This window comes from Panthera uncia, assembly GCF_023721935.1.
Source record: "Panthera uncia isolate 11264 chromosome A1 unlocalized genomic scaffold, Puncia_PCG_1.0 HiC_scaffold_17, whole genome shotgun sequence".
Taxonomy (NCBI): Eukaryota; Metazoa; Chordata; class Mammalia; order Carnivora; family Felidae; genus Panthera; species Panthera uncia.
The window spans coordinates 13,622,816-13,642,730 of record NW_026057577.1 but is presented as its reverse complement, the minus strand read 5'-3'; the positions used below and the strand labels follow the sequence as shown (position 1 = coordinate 13,642,730).

The 19,915-nt window shown below is 40.9% G+C and overlaps 1 long non-coding RNA gene across 1 annotated transcript in view; it reads left to right on the top strand.

Moving 5' to 3' along the window:
• The window catches only part of LOC125935419 (uncharacterized), a 140,188-nt gene that overhangs the window by 19,999 nt on the left and 100,274 nt on the right, over positions 1-19,915 (top strand). Inside the window, exons 6-9 of the long non-coding RNA XR_007461658.1 lie at positions 1,344-1,409; positions 3,495-3,654; positions 4,932-5,077; positions 5,495-5,604. This is a non-coding gene — a long non-coding RNA (uncharacterized LOC125935419). The remainder of the gene's footprint in view (positions 1-1,343; positions 1,410-3,494; positions 3,655-4,931; positions 5,078-5,494; positions 5,605-19,915) is intronic.

Genomic DNA, 19,915 nt, shown 5'->3' with positions numbered 1-19,915 from the left:
AGGCTTTGCAGACAGAGCTTAAATAGTCCCCTCAAAGTTTTGTGTGCATCTTTCTTTGAGACATCGTAAGGTCTTAAACCCAGGAGTTACTGTTTGTGGATGGACCACAGTCGATCTCCATTCTTATGACAATGCCCAGCTTCAGTACCATAAAGAGATGTAAGCCTAATTTTATGGAAGAAAATGCCTTCTTTCCATAATCTATTCATTGCATTTGGAAGTGGGTCTTGGTCCCCCTGGAAATCTGCAAGAGCAGATTTGATGTAGTGTATCTTCTGCCATTTAATTGGCCAATAGGCTTTTCTACTATTAATGCTTTGAAACATTAATACAGTTTCTGTAAGTAACTAATTTATGGTGTGAGGTGGTTCCTAAGTGAAATTTCCATCTTGGTCAATTCCTGAATAAGTACAAACAGAAACATTTGTGAAGAAAAACATTTTCCAAAGGGTTAGAGCTCACACTGTAATAACTACGTTCCTGAATAATCTGTTTGCAAAATCACAATTCTGTAGCTTAAGGCATATCATCGTCCCTGCATTTACGCCATTATGTCATTTCCTAGGAACAGCTGCAGGGCTGTGGCCTTTGGATTCATGGTTGTGCAATCCTTAGATTTCTAGATCTACCAGGTACCCATACTACACAAAGGTCATTTTTAGGGAAATAATGAACTTTCACTGAAGTTTGAAATTTGAAGGCACCGTAGAAGTTACCTAGTCTTATTTATGGCTTACAGTTCTGAAAAATGAGACCAAAAGAGACTGAGTATTTGTCTAGAGTCAAGGATCTATTTAGTTAAAAGACCCTGTACAAGAATCTAGCCTGGCATAACAGTATTTCTTTCTGCTAACTGCTTGCCTTGCATTGTTATTATTTATATGTATAGCCACACACACACACACACACACACACACACACACAGTGGTAATAAAGTAACTTAGATAACAAGTCACTGTAAGATCAAAGTTCCTTCATTATTCAGTTATGGAATTTGAGCAGATTGTTCTGGCTCTGCCAGTTTACTCGACTCTCAGTGGAATGAGCTAGTAGGCTTCAGGGATGGTGTCTTTCTGAGGATAAGGTACAATTTATGTCACAGAAGTCCTCAGAGATAATGGGTCCAAATGAGCCCAGAGGAGATTTTGTTGCCACTTAAGGGTGTTATCAATCTAAAGGCAAATGCATCTGTTCCCTTTTTAGTAGTTCCTATAAAAAGATATCGACAATCCGAAATAACTGGTACCATCTTTCCAGTATATCCCAGTGACAAGTTGGTGCAGGATTGCCCATCAATTACTCTAGGGTGGCATTTCATTACTTTTCCCCATATTATTCCACAGGTTTGCAACGTGACCAGATTTATTTATGACCCCTGGAGAGATGTACTACTTCTAGTGCTGACAGAGGTAATCAATGCCTGAATGAGTTTGTCTACATAGTCAAGTGATACCTGGGGGACTTTCTGAGGTAGTTGAAGTCATAGGATGCCTGAAGTTATGTTGTAATGGTCACCTGCATCTTCTGAAGCAGTTCTTCCCAACTGTGGTGATACGTTAGAATCAATGGAAGACCTTGTACGAGGTCCCAGTGCCAGTGTCCCAACCCTGGTGATTCCATTTTGGGATGAAATTAGAATCAATGGAAGACCTTGTACGAGGTCCCAGTGCCAGTGTCCCAACCCTGGTGATTCCATTTTGGGATGAAACCTGGGCACAGAAAGTGTTGAAAGCTCCCCAGGTAATTCTAACAAGATCTGCCTTTTTAAAAGCTTCCCAGGGGGGGCACCTGGCTCAGTCGGTTAAGCGTCTGACTTCCGATTTTGGCTTAGGTCATGATCTCACAGTTGTGAGATCGAGCCCTGCATCTGGCTGACGGCACAGAGCCTGCCTGGATTGTTTCTCTCTCCCTCCCCTGCTCTCTCTCTGTCTCTCTCTGTCTCTCTCAAAATAAATAAATAAACTTTAAAAGCTTTCCAGGAATGCAGGAAGGGTTGAAACCTACCAATGGAAAGCATAGCCCCCTTTGCAGCATTGTTTAATGAGAGGAGATTCTTTTATTATAAATCACCCATGGTTTAGCAGTCTATGTGCCATCATGAAGAAAGAGTTGGAGCTGATAGTCTTATTATACACTGTCTCAATATGATGGCTATGTGTGTTAATATTCAGATGTTCTGTTTTCACCTCAAGGGACTAACTATACCTTATTAGTTTATGTTTATCCTGACCACAGTAAAAATATGAAAACAAATAGACTACAGCAATGTGTATGTTATCCAAGGAGATGAATTTTTTTTTGTTATTTCTATTCTATTACTATGATATTTAACTAATATTAAGAGTAGCTTCTGGGGCACCTAGGTGGCTCAGTCGATTGAGTGTCTAGGCTCAGGTCATGATCTTAAGGTTCGTGAGTTCAAGTCCCACATCGGGCTCTTTGCTGTCAGCGCGGAGCCCACTTTGGATTTTCTGTCTCCTTCTCTCTCCTTCTCCCCTGTTTATGCTCTCTCTCAAAAAAAAAAAAAAAAAAAAAAGAAAGAAAAGAAAAAAAGAAAGAAAAAAAAGAGTGACGCCCGTTTATATTAATAAGTAGATGTTTGGGATCTGTTCATTTATTGATTCAAAATGTTGGCTTATCCTTTTTATGTATCAGGAGCCAGAATAATCAGTCTTATAAGGCAATACATCATTATCTTGAAAACTAAAATTTATTGTGGAAATAGTCAAAACTATTTTGTAGAGTTACTTTTGATGCTGCAACATCTTTGAGACCAGTGCTTTAAAGTGTCGTGTGATAGGCAATTGTATGGCTTTTTCAACAAAGGACGTCTGCTAGTTTTTACTTTTGTTGGACAATAGGTATTGGAAAACTGATAGTAGTGACTCTAGAATTTCTAATATAATTTGTAAACTCTGGTGCTCTGGTTCTAAACATTTTGTTCTTAAGGCACAGACTTCTGAAGCAGAGAATTTTTGATAATATTCATGAAGGGAATAAAAGATAAAGCATGAATAAAAAGTAAGCACAGAGTTATTTCTAAGAGACAAAATTAAAGAAGTAAAAACACCCAGCAAAAGGGGTTAGTTAACGGTCATGACATATCCATAAGGTGGGATGTTATGACACAAATTTAGAAAGTTTAAAGAAAACAGGAAAATGCTCATATTATGTAGAGAAAAAGCTGAATATAAAATGGCAGTCATAGTATGATGCTGTCTCAAATGCACAAATATTGGGGTGCCTGGGTGGCTCAGTAGTTGATTAAGTGTGACTCTTGATTTCAGCTCAGGTCGTGATCTCATGATTCGTGGGATCGAGCCCTGCATCAGGCTCTGCACCGAGCATGGATCCTGCTTGGGAGTCTCTCTCTCCTCTCTCTCTTCCCTCCCTTCCTCTCAAAAAATAAATAAGTAAACCTCAAAACAAATATAATAAAATGCACAGTTATTCATGTTGACTTTGTTTTTCTCCATTCCTTGGATGCTTTGGAGTAATGGCAAAGTCCAGGAGATCCCCAGATGGTCTCAGTTGTCCCGGACACTTAGCCAGGCACAAGGCATTTGCAAAGCTGCTTTTCCCAGGTGTGGGTTTTCAGTTTCTGGCGATTCCTTCCAAGTGTGAAGCTGGATCATACTGGGGAAGACTGTGTGGGTATGTAACTAAAAGATTTACTACCTAGCAATGACTCAGATCAAAGTCAAGTGGCAAAGTGATGGGTCAGCATTCCCTTACGGTTCTTTTAGCTAATGTAAGCCATCATTGCCACTTACCACACTGTATTTTGTAGCACAGCACCCCTCTCATCTCCCCCCAAAACTAATCCCCCAAGGGAAGCTCACTAAACCAAATATGCTTCCATCCCTCATTAGTGTTTTTCTCCTTTGTGGTTGGTTTTTTTCTCATTATAATGAACTGAAAGCAGTGGTTCTCCAAGTGTGGTTCCCTGGGTCTGCAGCATCAGCTGGGAGTTTAAACTTAAAAAAAATTTTTTTATGGGGTGCCTGTGGCTCAGTCAGTTAAGCGACTGCCTTCAGCTCCAGTCATGATCTCATGGTTTGTGAGTTCGAGCCCTGCGCTGGGCTCTCTGCTGTCCTCACAGAGCCTGCTTCAGTTCCTCTGTTCCCTTCTCTCTCTGCCCTTCCCCCACTCATCCTCTCTCTCTCCCTCCCTCACTCTCTCTCAAAAATAAAAAATAAATTAAAAATTGTTTTTAAATGTTTACTTATTTTTGAGAGAGAGAGAGAGAGAGTGAGAGCACGAGCAGGGGAGGAGCAGAGAGAGAGAGGGAGACACAGAATCTGAAGCAGGCTGCAGCCTCAGAGCTGTCAGCACAGAGCTAGACACGGGGCTTGAACTCACAAACTGTGAGATCGTGACCTGAGCTGAAGTCGGATGCCCAACCGACTGAGCCACCCAGGTGCCCCAAATATGAAAAATAAATTTAAAAAAAAGTTAAAAAAATTGTTTTACTTGTTAACTATGATGTGTTTCTTTCCTATATAATAATATTTCTCACCCAACAACTTATGGAATTATTATAGCTAATTATAACTAATTTTCACAATCACATTATGAAGCAGGTGCTATTATTTTCCTGTTTTGCGGAGAAGGAAACTGGACACAGAGAGGATAAGTAACTCACCCAGGTCGTGCCACTATAAAAAATGCTCACAGGTCAAATACTGGCAGCAAATAGAAAATGTGAGCAGTGGTTATATCTGGGTGTGGGACTACAGATAGCTTTAAATTTCTTCTCTGTGCTTTTCTGTATTTTCCAAAACAAATCTATATTACACTTGTCAGCAGGAAAAAAAAATCCAAAATAGTATTGCCAGAACTAAGGTGGTAGTTTCAGTGGAGACTTGGTGTAAGGGTGAACCAGAACAGGAGAAAGAGGAGTTGTGTTTATTAAAAACCTTCTCTTGCAGGTCAGGTCTTCCAGGATCCTGGCAGCTGCTGAGCAAGTGAGGAAACAAAGAGCCCCTCAGTGTGGTGGGTGAGCGTCAGAGCCGGAAATCCAGGGAGGGCATGACATTGAGCCTTCCAACGTCCGATCTTTCCAACGTCTTCACAGGTTTTGAAACTTACTGTCTTGTAGGTGGCCAGTGGTAAAGTACATTTTATCACAGTATGTCCAGGAGACCTTTGAGGAAGCAGAACTCAGCTCTCTATGTCCAAGGTTTAAGGAAAGTTTGGCCATAAAATAAGGCCCTGACTCATCTTTAATTAAGTGTGCAATGTGGGAAAGGAATTAGTGTCTTCCGGTGTATGGGATGGAGAAACAGCTATAAGTTTTCAAAATAGCCCATTACTAGCAATCTGCACTGAATCGATTGGTACCCACAGCTCAGTCAGCCTTTAAACAAGCTGGACAATAGCTGAGGTAATTATTTGGGGTAAATTATTGCCGTTGTAAAATGTAATCAATGTTTTATTACAGCAAAAAGAGATGTTTTTTCTTAATTTCTCTCTTCACTCCACCTCTCCTCAGCCGGATCTCCTTGTCAGAGCTCTGGAAGAATGGTATTTTGTTTCCTCCCCTCCATTGGCAAGCGAGTCCCAGGCATCCAAATGCAGCAAGACAGGACACATCTTGTAAAGGTTTTCCATTTTAATATCCCTTAATGACCAATAATGAATTCTTTATAGTTAATCTGCTGTTCTCATGAAAACAATCTAGATGGTTAAAAAAAATCAATCATTAATGAGCAGTAAATGACAGCTCCCCAACAACACAGCTGTATTTTTGTAAAAGTGATTAAACATTGTCTGCATTCATAATTGCATGGTTAATAAGAATGTTGAGCACCAAGTCAAGCATTGTTGCTAATGATGACAGATTACGATGCTACAAACGCTTTGGAGTTATGGGGCTAAATTTTCAAAGGCATTCCCTGGAACGGAATGCACACAGACCCACTAAGTATTCAATTTGCATGGACCATTACCAGGTTTGTGAGAGGCATTTGGGAGCTATGCAGTTGAGACTCTTTTGAAAATCTGGCCCATTATGACAGAAAGCATCTGTAATTAACAGTAACTGATCTCCCTTTGCCCAGTTTTGGGGAAAGGTGTAAAATGCTCTGTGTGTGATTTGATGGAGCCTAAAGGCTCTTTGGTGAGGAGTCCTGAAGGCTGGAAGGAAGGCCAAGAGTCTCTGGGGTTGTTTTTCAGCCTTAGAGGTAGGTGTAAATATCAGAGTTTTGCAAGCAGGCGACAGAGTGGGTAAGTCGTTCAGAAGGGGACTTGGTAATATCATCATTGATGATTTGCCTCTCTTGTTTTGGCCTTAAACATACTCACTAAGCCTTGGGGATTCCTGGATTATCATTCATGGGTCTCTTGAAAATCTGAGATTGTCCCATGGTGCATTGGGGATTGACAACTGTGCTGAGGGATGGATTTTAATCTTTACGAAGCTGTAGGCAGAGTGAGTCACTGAGTGATGGAGCAGGCCCCATCTGCTGCCCAGTGTGTCTGTATTCGGATCAGGTATGATGCAACTCTATGTACAAAGCCATTCATGTTCACAATTTAGGAGGAAAACTGCATGCTGAAATGTAACTTATAAATTTGAGCATTCTTGGAAAACCCTGGTCTCCCTCTGGGATGGTGAGGGACCCAGAGAGACAGTTGGGGGTTAGTTAGGTAGTGTGATATTTTGTGCTGTTGTTGACTTATTCTAGTTTGCATGGATATCTTACCTTGGCCTAGAGAACACAGACCGTGTGTATTATTCTTCTGACTTCACCTCACTCAGTGATGATTTTTTCTGGATCAGCCATCCCTTGTCTGAGCAGAGGGTTACAGAGTCTCAGTCTGCAAGACAGGCTGACATGGGGTTAAGAGCATGGTTATAAGATGCCTGGGGTTGAAATGCTCCTCTATCACCCGTTGGTGACATTCTCTACCCCTGAGGCCTCATTTTTCCTCATCAGCAAAATAGGAGTGACATTAATAGATACTTGTAGGGTTACTGCGAAGATTCAATAAGATATTTGAAAGTCTTAGCCGAGTGCTCGATACAAGTTAGTTGTTCCTGTATTTATCATTGTTATGGCCACAGGTCTGGGTCCTGAGTGAGGAAGGACTGCAGCTGAAGGTGGGATTCCTTCAGCTAGGCTGGGTCATTTTTTATAGATCCAAGAGGCAATGAGGGGCTGCCCTTAATCCATGTGCTAAGTGGCTGTAGCCAAGAATAGTTACTTATATAGTATGGGCTGAAATGTGTTCCTCCCACACTTAAGAAGGTACATGTGTGTTATGGAGGGAGGGAAGAGAGTCACCAGCCCAAGCAGACAGGTCAGCCTAGAGGCGTGGCAGCTGTCCTAGTTAGAGGGTCCCCCAACCCTTATCTCAACATCTAAAAACACAGCGCTCTTCCAGAGCCCCATTCAGGACCGGTGTTGAAATGTTAGTAGGTCAGAACCTTCTGGAGCCTATGATTTCCAGCTCAAGCTTCTGGCTGTTATGTCAGTGGGCAGGGGAACTTCTTTCCTCCCCATACCCTACAACCAATCTTACTATTTTTTCTTCCATTGTTTATTGTTTAAAATACGAGGAAACGAGTATACATAGATTTCTTTCCCAGCCCTTCTTGTCACATAAATGTGGTATACTGTGCACAGATTTTCACTTTGCTTTTGTTTACCTAACAATATATTCTGCAAATGTCTTGGAAAAGTATGTATCAATCTTTCCTAATCCTTTTTACCATGGATTCCATTGAGTGGATGTACCATAGTATAGTCAACTAGTCCTCCAATTGATGGATATTTGGGAGGGCACTTTCTTTAATAAATAGCAGAGTCTGGATGGCAACTTAAACATCCTGCAGGCTCTAGTACTTTCTTGTTCCCCCTTCTTGCTCCTGGGGTTGTTTGCCCTCTAATGACTTAGCGGGTCCTCCTCAGAGATGATGGTCAAAAAATATGCGCTGAATGAAAGTGAATCACAAAGGAAAAATGGGTTTGTGTCTTTGTCTTAGTTCTCCTCTCTTCTGTTCCAAACCCCTTGGATTCTTCATCTGTAGCTTCAGAAATCCTAAAAATATGACAGAGAATTAAAACCAGAGGCAGACAGTGATATATGTCAGTTGTTTCTTAATAAAACTAGAAGAAAAGAAAAAAAAAACACCTCAAAGGCAGAAATAGATGCATGGTGTCATAAAATTTTAAAGAATCGCATGAGTGCTCAACATTTTAAAGTAATTAAAAAAATGAAGTGATGTAGAATAGTGTGTGGCTCCAAGGAGTTAATGAAAAACTTGAAATTATAATTTTAATACCCATCTTTACTTTAATGCTCAATGTCTTCATCTGGCAAATGAAAATCATACTGGCTGTTACTTCTCTTGGGGACAGAGAGTAGTGGCCACTAGATTATCAGAAAGTATTTTGTAAATATGAAATGCAAAACCACAGTAGTAATTTGCATGGTGATGATCTTCATACCTCATTGGCATAAGTGATTAGCAAGAAGATTAGTCAGGACCATGCATTCTTGGGATCCTTCCTAACGGCAAATGCCAAGGCGTGCAAATCTTCTTACCTGAGGCCGAAGTAAAGTAATCTCAGACTGTATGAACATTGTTGCATGTGGACATTGTCCCACTGGGAAGAACTTATGCTTTGATCCAATCCAGTAGCAACTTTCCTCTTTGGGGAGGCCAGGCATTGCCCCCTGACATCCCCGACCTTTGTGACTACCCTTCTTGTTTATCTGGCTCCTTCCCGCTTCTTGTGTTTGTTTATATTGTCCCCGAGCTAAGAATTGGCTCTTTTTTGTGCTCCATCATGGTAGATCTTGCACTGAGAACCCATCTTCAAACCAGTTCGACCTAGTGTTACAACCTCTTGTGTGGCATGGAGACTGGTACACCTGGCAGCGGGACCTTGGGTCCATTTTCTTAACTTCCACGAGGCTCAGCTTCATGGTCTGCAAAACACGGAGTATTGATGATATTTACATCTCCAGATTAAATTTAGTTCTACTCTGTGATACTCTCTTTGATGAGTCTGCCCTTCTAATGACACACCACTTTTGGTTAGGATGCCTGTTACATTTATGAGACTTCAGTCTCTGACACACATCTTGATACTTGACAAGAATGGCTTTGCATTGTCATCCTGCTGTGTTATAGGCATAAAAAGTTTACATCCCATAGTTTTCAGATTTCCTTCCAGAGAGCAGAGGCTAAGTTTTTATTGAGCATCTATTGAGAGTCAAAATAAGGCTTGCAGGTTTTTAGAACTAGAAAGGGATATAGGGATGTGTCATGTTGCTTTTTCTGGGATGGTCACCACAATAACATTCATCTGTCATGTTCTTCTACAGTGTGGTCTTGCCACTTTACCATCTAGAGGTCAAGTCTAATTCTTCTCCCTTGAATCTGAGAAAGCTTCAACCAGTGGAATACAGTAGAAGGGGGCATTATATGACTCCCAAAATTAGGTCATAAAATGTCATGTAGCTTCTCCCTTATTGAATAGGATCATCACATCTTGGAGCTTCCAGTCTCTCTCAAGAAACTCAGACTCCCTGAGGCTGCCATCCTTGTGAGGAAGCCCAGACCACATGGAGAGGCCACCAGACATGTAAATAAATAAGTTGTCTTGAAAGCAGATCTTCTAGCTCCCACTGTTTCAGCCTTAACCACTGAGAATCCTCATGGAAGCCCCAGATATAATGGAGTAGAGAAAAGCTTCCCCACTGTGTCCTTTCCAAAGTCCTGACCCACAGAACCCATATGCATAGTAAAATCGTTGATGTTTTATGCCACCAAATTTAAGGTAGTTTGTTGGACCACAAAGATAATTGGAACAAGTGATCACAATTTGAGTACCTTGTTGTGGAGATTACATAGGCTTAGAGAGGTTAAATAAATCGTTTTATTCAAACAAGGGCTTAGTGGTGGGTTTCTGTCTTGAAACCCCATGCCCTCATGATTCCTTGTGTCATATACCTTTCTAGCTCTTGATGTCAGCCCCATGTATTAGCAAAGTTAAAACTTGACTTCAGGCCCCTGTCCTCCAGAGATAATACATTTTAAGATGTACTCTATTCATACAGTAAGCAATGAGGCAATGAATTACATTATAAGCCTAGCATGTAGGAGTCTATTGCAGACTTTAGGTAGTGAGACATATTGGGAGCTCCTAGAGAAGGGACAAGGACAAAGAAATGGAAAAGGAGAGGTGACACAGTCTGCTGAAGTTGGAGCCTTGCAGGGGAGGGAGTGGGAAGCAGCACAGCAGGATTACGATCACGAGGCACTGGTGGGGAAAGAAGGGTTGAAATTGCTTCAACTTTATTGAGGCAAGCAACTGTGTGCTGACAAGTTGAAGGTTGATGAGCAGCTTTAGCCAACCTCTTGCTGTCTACAGCTAGAGGGGAAGTGAGCAGGGGGCGGCACATGGAGCCAGAAGGAGCAGAAGGGGGCAGCAGGGGAGGGGAGAGAATGCTGCAGGGGGATGGGGAGACACTCAGCAAGTCTATGGAAGCAACCTGGTGAGGTCTACTGAGGAGAGACATGGGGAGCCCAAGAAAAGAATTGGGGAACAGTTGGCCCTAAGCGTGCAAAAAGAACAGGAAGAATTGGAGACGGTGGGAGATGATGAAGGGAATAAAAGCACCAATAAAATATGTTCAAAAAGAACATTGGGAATGGAGTTCAAAGGCAGTTGAAGAGTATCTGGAAATAGATGGGAAAAATGGTAATTGAAACCTGTTTTGGGTGAAAATAGTCAGTTGATTCAGTTTTTGATAAAAGACAATAGTTTGGCTAAGAATTTAAGTGGCATGGCGTATTTTAAATACCTTGCATACAAAGAAGGCCATATTGTATTTCTAAGATGTCCCCCAAAGTGAGGTGGTACATGTTGTTTTATTATAAGAGAAATTATATGTAGGTAAAATTTTTCAGTAGATGGGCTGAGAATTGCATTTTCTTGGATTACTCGGAGAAAGAAATAACATTAAGAATAAAAGCCTATAATTGTAATGACAGAATAAAAAAATCAGTAAGAGAGAGAGTTTATTGTCTAACCAGTGCCTGTATTTGAGACTAAAGAAACAAAACCATAAGGAGGTAATTGGTCTAGTTCATACTCTGGAGTTCTTCCTAATAATCAGAGACCTTCTGGTCCTTATATATTGACTTCAACTATGAAATCTTGTTGATGACGATGATGTTGATGAGGATGGTCATTATTGATGGTGGTGGTAAGGATGATGGTGCTTCCTATATGCCAGGCACTGTTTTAACTGCTTTACATATATTAACTAATTTAACTAATTTAATATATGGATGAGTATACCAAAGCACGGTTCTCTTCTTTTTTCTTCATCCTATTCATGTCTATTTCTACCTAAGTAATTGGGTAGGATTAGAAAAAAACCCTATACATGATAAATAAAAAGCAGTTGTCTGCAAGATCCTGCTTATCTCAGAACCTTGTCAACTCCCTTCACTGAGGCTCTGCTTAGGAGTAAGTCATGTGTCTCTGTGTTCCATACTGCTAAGGTATTTGCTTATCAATGGAATGACTAATATTGTCAATGGAGTGTTTGTTTTTTCTGATGGTGGGAAAGTGGAACATTATGAGACTGGGGTTTTATTCTTTACTGGCTCTCTGATATAAAGGAAATAATAGGAACTCTGGAAATGGACAAAGCTTCACATTTGAATCTTGGCTCCACTTCTCATTAACTGTTTGACTTTGGAAAATTTATTTATCGTCTTTCTATTGGCTTGTAAAATGGCAGGGTCTTTTTGAAGATTAAGTGAAATGAGATATGAAGTGCCTAGGAAGCTGCTTGAGAATTAGTAAGGGTTCAGAATTGTATTCTGCTTTTTTGCTTTTTTATATAATTGGTAAGTGGTGATTGCAGGTATCTGATATTAATCAAATCAAATGTTGCTAAGTCCTTTGTAGGTGAGGCTGAAAACTTCAAATTTTCATATGCCCAAGGATTATGTTTCTCCATTATGAAATGATCACTGAATGAAGGGCTAGAAAATAATGATGAGTTTTAGGCACATGAGAAAAGAACACCCAAGAGAGAAAATTGTAAGTGTCTTTAAATTTCAAGAACATTTCTGCAGTAGACAGAATAATGACTTCCCAAATGTGTCCACATCATAATTCAAGGACTCTGTGAATATGTTACCTTACATAGCAAGGGGAAATTTACAGATGAGATTGAGTTAAAGTCCTAGAGATGGAGAGATGATCTTGGATACTCTGAGTGGGCCCAGTCTAATCACTTGGATCTCTCGAATCAGAGAATTTTTCAGTCAGTGATCAGAGCAAGAGATGTGAGGGGAAAGATAGCCCGAGGGATGTAACATGGCCAGTGCTGAAAATGGAGAAAGGAACTATGAGTCAAGGAATGTGGGTAGCTTCTGAAAGATACACAAGGCAAGAAAATGTATCCTCCCCTAGATTCTCCTGAAAGGAACACTACCCTGCTGACACCTCAATTTTACCCTGGTGACAGCCATGTTGGACTTCTGATCTACAGAATTTTAAGGTAATAAATGTGTGTATATAAGTGGTAGAGTGATGCCTACTGGAAATAATCTTAAGTATGGCAGTTTCTTAGCCTTTATAATAAGGGCCTTCCTCTGGATAGAGTCCTTTTTGAAGATATGATATATTAGACTATTAGGCCCCTTTGGAGTGACTTAATGTGACCTCCTTTTTCTGCACCCTGTCCCCTTTTGGCTTAGATGAACCACTCACAGTCACGTTTGCTCTTTGGGATTGCCCACTTGATCACAGTTAATTTGAACAGAAGAGTTATGTGGCTTAACGTGGGCCAATGAGCATCGCTTTCCCAGGAGTGTGGATTGAGTTGAGGCAGGTGTTAGTCACAGCCTCTGCATGTGGCTTGGACTGAAATGATGGTGTGAACTTGGGGGCTGGGTGGTGGCTGTGGGCATGGAGAAAGGAAAAATCAGGTCTGTGGGAAGAGGAGATTGAGCCTGCTAGACAGTAAAGATGAGGGTGAGGGTATGAAGAAAAGGCCAAGAAGGTTATGGCCTTGTTCCTACTGGCTCTTAGTCAACATTTTTACCCCTACTGGGGTTCGGGTATATATCTCTGCCCCAGATTCCACAAGACAACATTTTACCATTAAACAAGAAGTCCTTTTTCTCCCCTTAACCTTGCTAAGAGGTTTTCTGTTCCTTGCAAACAAGAGCCTTGACAAAAGCACCTACTATGATAAGGATGAATCAAGACGATGGAAGGAGGTTCCATTAATGTCATTTTGGGTTCTCTTTCATGCTTTATTCCAAGGAAGCTTTATAGAAAGATTTAGAGCAGTATGATTATGCCATAAGCCAAGAGCATTTTGCACTTCTACAGCTATAGCTGGAGCTCGTGACAGGGCTTGCCTTATAGGCTTTGAGACCCCTGGTTGTAGAATGCTTCTTTAGTCTCTGGTCAAACACATCTGAAGTTCACATACAAAATTAATGTTGGTAGAGGGGTGTTTTTAAATCAGGATTTTGAAATTCCAGGTGACTTTCCTGCAGCAAGTTTCAACATGTAGACATAGCACTTTGAAACCCAATCTTAGTGCTTTTCTGTAGTTAACTTGATTTTGAGAACATGCCTGGAAGAGATTTTGGTTTCTTGGTGGAGAACTTGCAGCCAGAAATGGCAGTTTTCCTATTCATCATCATCAACTCATAGAATTTAAAAAGTAATCATAAAAATCAAGTTATTCAACTTTTTAGTTAGGGAGACAAGGAAATATCCTCAGAAGGGTTAAATGGCTTATTTTATGATCTTGACAGGGTCTGTACATGTATATGTATACAGAATTATGAAACTCATGATTATCCAGAGAATGAATTAAGTATCAGAGAACTCAGAAATCTTTGGACTGAAATATTTCTATGAATACCAAGTAATTTTTTGATAATGCATAGAAAATATTACCTTTCTTTTTATGAACTGGAATTATTTCTATAAACTCGAGTGTGCCCAAAGAAATACAATTTCTTTTATGAACTGCATGTTATTAACAAGAAGTTATATAGCCCTAGAGATAAAGTATCCATGCATTCATTCATCTTCCTTCTCTTTTTCCTTCCTTCCTCCCTTCCTCCCTTCTACTCTTCTTTCCTTCCTTCCTTCCTTCCTTCCCTCCCTCCTTCCTTCCTTCCTTCCCTCCTTCCTTCCCTCTTTCTTTTTTTCCTTGTCATTATTAATTATTGAGTGGCTATCATATACCTAACAATTTCTAAAATCCAAAATCTTGAGATACAACAGTAAAATAGTATGCCCTGGTGAGATTCTCTTCTCACGGAGCTCCTACCTTCATGGAGCTTACATTTGAGCTGGGGAAAATAGGCAAAAACCCACACAAATACATATATAAGATAATTTTGGATAATGATAAAGTGCTATAAGAAAATAAAAAGTAGTAATGTAATAGAAATAAATAGGCTAGGGTAACATAGGGTATGATTTTTTAGGGTGAGGAGGTAATAGTTAACTGATCTATTTATTCTATCTATCTATCTATCTACCTACCTTATCCTGTCCTATCCTATCCTATCCTATCTTCTCTGATTACATAAAACAACATGTTTATCTGTTGATTCTCAGTAAACAGAGATTAAGTCACCTTCTCAAATCACAGAGTTCATGATTTTAAATCTAGTTTTCTTTCCCTTGCTTCTACTGCCTCCTCAAAAGGGGACTGGCTTGAGAATCTTTTCTCAAAAATTTCAGATTCAACTTGGAGGGAAAACACAAATATGGGATGATATTTGAAAGTACCAATTGATTTCTTCCTCTTCTCTATAATCCTTGAAAAATCCCTTCCCTTGTATCCCAAGGATTTCTTCTATTATTCCCACTTGCTCCCCTAGAACCCCCAAACATAGACATGGGACAGATAAGAAGCAAATCCTACCAAGACTCAACTATTCTTTTGGAAAGCTGCTGGTCAGTGTGAAGGGAAAGATTCAGATGCACACTTTTACATTTGTTTTTCCTGATCTCAGAGTCTAGACTATAAAAACTCTACTGTTAAAAAATAATAATGATGGCAAAAATTAAAAACTCTACTGTTACTGAAGCTCTAAGGAAGCTGAATCACCACACACTTACTGCTTTCATTGCTTGACCTTGAACATCACCAGGAGTCTGCTCCAGTCATCCAGTGGGGACTTGTGGTTGCCTGTATGAGAAAGTCTTTCCTGATATGACCTGTTCTATTGACTAACCAGGAGCATGCAAACTCCACAGTTGGGACGGTAGAGGGACAGTGGTGACATGAAGGGGAAACTTCAGTTTTGACCAAGATGGGGCTAGGTAATCTCTGAAATCACTTCTTGTATTGTGATTTGCCATATTTATTGTCTGTTGCCACAATAAAGCCTTATAACAAACCACCCCGCATATCAGTGGCTAAAAACAATAAGCATTTATTTACTTAGTCTGTGGGTTGGTGATGTAGGCTGAACTTGGCTGACTTCTTCTGGTCTCAGCTAGGCCCATTCCTATTTCTGGTGTTGGGCTTTTGGCTGATCTAAGAATGCCCCTGCCGGAATGACTGGGGACACTCAGTTCTTCATATGTCTCTCAACCAGTAGGCCAGCCTATGCAAGCTGTCATGGCACTATAGAAGAGTGAGAGCAGTCAAGGCTGATTACATGAGTGCTTTTTAAGCAAGCATCTTATTGGCTAAACAAGTCTCATGACCAAGGCCAGAGTTAGAATGGAATGGAACCACAGATTTGCATGGCAAAGAACATGACATGTAGATTCAAGGACAGGTGAAAAATTGGGATCATTAATACAATCATAATAGCATGACTTCTTCAGGATCAGAATGTTAAAGGTTACTTATTTGCCAAGTAAACCGGGCATAGTTTGAAGGGTAGATTGGAACAGGCAGATATTGGAGGTGGGAAACACAGACAGAAACCAGTGCAGGGAAACAACAGCAATGCCTGAATCTGGGGTGACTGGGACAATTGGAGGGGACTGGTGGGAGATTTTGCCCAACATGGCTGTGCTGTGGTTGTGGAAGGTGCAAAGGAGATGGAGGAAGCAAGGTGGACCTTGGAGTCACTGATCTGGAGGGTGATAGTGACCATAATAGGCAGATAACCCACTATGCCTAGTAAATGAAGGCCTGGGAATATCTTATGAAAGAAGAGGGAAGCTTGGTGACGTGAGTAGGTCGGGTATGTGAGAGACAGAGCAGCAGAAAAGCAACATGGTGGGAGGGTTGTCTGATTAGAGCTTCAAGACACGTTGAGAGAGTAATGGCTGTGAGTACTGGAGGTGTGCAGAGGCAAAGGAGTCAGGGAGCTTGAAGTTCATGGACAATAATTTGATTCATTATGTTTGAGAATTGGGAGTTTGCCAGGGCTCTGAGGATGGTGTGCATCTCTTGCTGGGTTACCCTCCAGTGTTCCTAAGATACCTTATCTAAAGGGTCACACTCAAGGAGACCCCCGAGTAGGTGGGGATGTGTACCCACATCATGACTCCCTGCTCTCCCCCGCCCACAGTTGCTGGGCTCTGCTGCAGGTCTGATCAATTACATTGGCTTAACTTTGTCCCCAGCCACCTGTCCCAGCTCACATTCAGGAGCTCCCTGAACATGTCTCTTTCTTTTATCCTATCTAGCTCAATAAACAATTGTAAAACCTGGCAATCAGGATGAAGCCAAGCATTCTAAATCTTAACTTATTTTTCTGTTTTTCCAATAAAAAGCTCTTTTCAAGACACCCAAAGTGGAAAGTATTTTGAATTACTTGCTTTGACTGACTGTTCTTGAATTCCTCAGGATCGCTGTCGATAACATTCAGAATGATTTCTGGGACACAGCACTGGGCTTAAAATAGTTTGAAGGCTTCTGGGGCAACCGCTTGATATGAGATGTGATTTGTTGTCCATGTTAAGGAAGAATCAGATGTCATGTTATGCAAGGTTAATGAGCAGCAACTTGGTTTCATAGCTTGAGCATGGCCCATACCACCTACCCTGGTTTTTGCCCATTCCAGAGAGAGTCCAGTGTTGCAGGCAAAATAGAAGTTATTAAATATGGATGTTATTTTTTTCTAGGTCTTAGATCCACTCAATCAATCTTTGTCTCCTTTGCCCTTGTGAGGCAACTCCTGCCATTTAAAGGAAGCAAGTCTCTGTGAAGGGCCTGGTTGCTTTTGCATTGTCAAGGAGACCAGAAAATAGAACCTGGTTGGCAAAACAAACCCTTTGTGGGAGTGGATGTTGCTTGGATGTGAAAATCTGAAACCACATAGTTTTCCTGCTCCTTCCCAGAGCTGACTTCTTCTGAGGTTTTGTGAGGGGGCTGTCAGAAGACTGATGCATTTCTCCTCTCTCCAATCTAACATTAAGCAGCCATTGTGTAGCCACCAGTCATGAAATAACTGTGGTTGTAAGTCGATATTTCACAGAGTATGGTCTGTGGGCCTGTGGCGTCAGAATCACTTGTGAAAATACCTCCGCATTTGGCTGTGGGAAATCTATGTATTTTTTTAGCATGCATCCTAGGTAATCTCAGACTCCTTGATGGATAAGAATCCACTGTCCTTGGGGACAAGTGCCCATTTATTTGTTATTATTCAAAAGAACACATAGTAGCAGCAAATAATTAAAAATAATAAAAAAAATACTTGTGGCTATGCAGAACAGTCTAAGTTGACCTCTGACTTTAAGGAATTATCTTACAGTTACTTACCCTTCATTGGTTGCGTTAGTAGGGTGTGATAGAGTTGACCAGTTATTCATTGACAATTCATGCTCTCCTTTCCATGCAACACAGAATTGCTCCTAGACTACTTGGCCCACTCGAATCCAGGAATGGCCCGGATGACTAGCTCAATGAGTAGGTCTTTGGTGGAATAGAGCTGACATGGTGTGGGCCTATTTCTTTCCCTTCTGCCTGGGTAACAGGATTCTGAGGCCCAAGTAAGGATGAATGGAGCCCGGATCCTTAAATTACCAGGTGCGAAGGGTACTTGGTTGGACTTTTACCTAAGTAAGAAGTAAGATTTATAGTGCTGAGTCTGAGGTTTTGAGGTATCAATAGCTTTTGTTACCCAAAGTAATTCATGGAGGTTGACCTCTTACTTAGTTTTAGCTGAAAACTGTGTTCTTTGCCAGCGCAGATTCAAAATACAAAGGGTTTCCTCAAACAAACCTAGTAATCTTCTGAAAAGTAGAGAATCATAGTAGACAGAGCACTGGTCTTAGAATTAGGAAAGTGGATCCAAATCCCACTTCTGCCACTTACTGGCTCTGCAGTTTTAGACAAATCACTCAATTACTCTGAGCCTCGGCTCCTTTCATTATTTAGTGAGAATAATAATATGGTATTATTTGCCTCTCAAGGTGTGTGTGAAGGTCATGGTTTTGTTCATGAAAACACTTCAGAAATTATAAAGCACTCTTCTACAAATGAGAGGGATGAGTTGGCTCTTGTTTTTACAGAGCTGGAGCAAAATGCTATTTTCCAGCTTTGATATTTCCAGTAGCTTCCCAAGTCTCATTTTGTTTCCTTCGGAAAATGGGGATAATAAAGCTTCCTTGGATTATTGTGAAAATAAAAATGCGATAATGTATGTGATGGTGTCTAGCACAAGATCCAGCTTATTGCAGGAATATGGGAAAATATTAGCTCCCTTCCCTGCAGCTCTATGTGCTTGAGGGAGGTGATTCAAGAAGAGTCCATTTGGCTGATGATAAATATGAGCTGAGATCTTCCATTGCTTGTATTTTACTCCCCTCTGCTAACCGGTGAGATGATTTCCACAGTATCATGTGGCTCATTCTTCCCCATGCTTGATGGTGGCCCCAGAGCAGCAGGAAAGATGGCCACAAAGGAGCCTGTAGTGTTACCTGCTTCTCTTCCTTCTCCTGCAAAGATGGAAACTCTAGTCTTTGTGAGTCTCACGGAGCACTTACTGAAGCCTCTTGCCAGTCGGACCCTGACACTCAGACCCTGCTATTCCCAAGTGCTTTCTCATGCATGGCCATTACTTGAAACTCATCCTCTTCTTTCCCTGTTTTGTCTTCAATTGGGTTATTCTTTATCCCCGAGTCCTCTTTACTTGGATTTTCTTCAAGCTAGTCTGCTTGATTAAAAGTTCACAATGCAGAAAACTGGCTCTAAGATAAGTTGTTTTGATGACAGGAATGGTAATTCTTGCAATTTATTTGTATGCCGTGTTACCATTTTCAAGGTACCTTCATCTGAGTTATCTTGTTTGTTCACTGTTGGTTTTCACAGACTCATAGCAGCCTTTTATTTTTGCTTATCTCGGGTGCATTTATTGGGCAGAATACCATGGAAGACCACTGGGAGGATGGTGTGGAGGGTAGAAGGGACAGAGAGCTAATATTGATCAATTATGCTTTTGGGGGGGTCAAGTTAGTTTTAATGGAAGTTACCTAATTTAATTGTAATAATTTTGCGGAGGAATCACCAGTGCCTAGCCCAATACTCGTGAGTGTTTAAAGTTTTATCAACTGTAAAATTCCATCAGGAGGTTGAAAAACTTGTCCAAAGTCAAAAAGCAATGTGGTGATGGGGATGGGATTTAAATTCTGGTCTCACTGGTTCCAAAGTGCATGCATTCCCTGGTGTTATGATCTCTAGCAGTTGGATCAACAGAGATAAGTAGTTGCTGACCAAACAGTCCTGCGTCTAGTTACTTGGGGAACAAAGATACAAACATTTTAGTAGAAAGATAGGGGAGCATTCTTCTTGTCCTTCTTCTTCTCCCTCACTTCTGTAACATTTATTATCTGTACTGTGGCACCCAAGATTCCAGACTCTGGGGTACAACATCCCCCATCTTGTAGCTACCAGTCTAATGTACAAGACAGATAAACTGATGAGCGGCTAGACAAAG